Below are 1,795 nucleotides of genomic sequence, written 5' to 3'. Positions count from 1 at the left end.
GGCCCCTGCTCACTGGGCTCCCGGGGGTCATGGGACTTGAATCATGAAAGGGATCCAGCACCTCATCCCTCCAGGCTCTCGTATGAAACACTTAACCTGAAAACTGCCTCCTAGCCAAACTTTTTCCTCTGGACCACCGCTTCTCTGAAAGTGCCTTGCACTCAGGCGCTGGCTTCAGCCTTGTCTGTCTGACTCTCGGCGGAAGGCCCCTCGGTGGCTCCTCATAAGGACTCATGGATGGATATTTTTTTAGCTTCACTGTGGCACGTTTAAACAGCTGCAGTGACTTGCAGAGTGGCTGGTCTGGGGGAAGAATCGTATACATGTAAATTGTTAAATCTCTATGAATATAACTTATTTTAATTAAAATAAATCTGAGTTTTTATATTGCAAATGCTTGCTGAATATCTAATGTTTGTACAACTATAATAAAGCTGGTGGAGCCATAGACTTGGACCATATGGATTTCCTGGGTCCTCGGGGTGAGAGGACAATCCACTCCCCCCACTTCTAACCCTGCTACCTTCTCTGCTAGGCTTTCCTTTTTGGGCAATGCCACTCTGACTTCTGCCTAGGCTGGAGTGTGTACCTTGAACCACCCTCTAGACCAGGGGCGGGCAAACTTTCTGGCCTGAGGTCCACATCGGGTTTCTGAAATTGTATGGAGGACCGGTTAGGGAAGGCTGTGCCTCCCCAAACAGCCAGGGGTGGCCTGGTCCCTGCCCCCTATCTGACTCCCTCCTCCCTCCCCCCTGCTTCTTGCCCCCTGACAGCCCCCAGAACCCCTGCCCCATCCAACCCCCCTCTCCTTCCTGACTGCACCCTCAGAACCCCTGCCCCAATCACCCTCCCGTTCCCTGCCCTCTGACCGCCCCGCCCCCTGACCACCACCCCGAACTCCCCTGCCGTCTATCCAACCCCCCGTGCTCCCTTACCGCACTGCCTGGAGCACCGATGGCTGGCGGTGCTACAGCCGCGCCACCCAGAGCACCAGGAGAGGCAGCCGTGCTGCCCGGCTGGAGCCAGCCACGCCACCACACAGCACAGAGCACCGGGTCAGGGTATGGCTCTGCAGCTGCGCTGCCTGGCAAGAGCTCGCAGCCCCGCTGCCCAGAGCATTGCGCCGGCAGCACTGTGAGCTGAGGCTGCGGGGGTGGGGGAACAGCAGGGGAGGGGCCGGGGGCTAGCCTCCTGGGCTGGGAGCTCGGGCCAGGCAGGAGGGTCCCGCAGGCCGGATGTGGGCCGTAGTTTGCCCACCTCTGATCTAGACCAATCTTTTCTGGGTAAATTGAGGCAGTGATTACTTGGAAGGTTAGATGCCACTGTTGCCCCCCATCAAAGGGCCATCTTCCTACGCCCCATGTGCTGGTAGGGGGTCTGCATTGGACAGAACAACTTACGACACTTGGCTTTTGTTCCTTCAGTTGCTGCCATTCTATCCTCCGCCTCGGGGTGGGGTGTCAGTGTCAGTCAGGATGTGAGAGGGAGGATCTTAGTCTTGGGTGCAGTTTTGCTGGTAATGGGGGGAGAGCTGTTTTATGGTATTAAAAAGCCACCTTGGGCCTCAGAGCTGGTGGGGAATGGGGTTGTTACAGCAACATAGTTGTCTAAAGACCTAATGTGAAGGCCTCTGCACCAGGAGGGTTTTACTGGTACAGCCATTCCAGTAGAACACTGGCAAAACCCTCCTGGTGTAGAACCACAGAAATGTAGGGCTGGAAGGGATGGCAAGAGGTTATGTAGCCCATTCCCCATCCTTCATGCTGAGGCAGGGTGACGTATATCTGATGGGTGG

This window comes from Emys orbicularis, chromosome 19 (assembly GCF_028017835.1).
Source record: "Emys orbicularis isolate rEmyOrb1 chromosome 19, rEmyOrb1.hap1, whole genome shotgun sequence".
NCBI classification, from domain to species: domain Eukaryota; kingdom Metazoa; phylum Chordata; order Testudines; family Emydidae; genus Emys; species Emys orbicularis.
Note: the sequence above shows the minus strand (reverse complement) of the source record.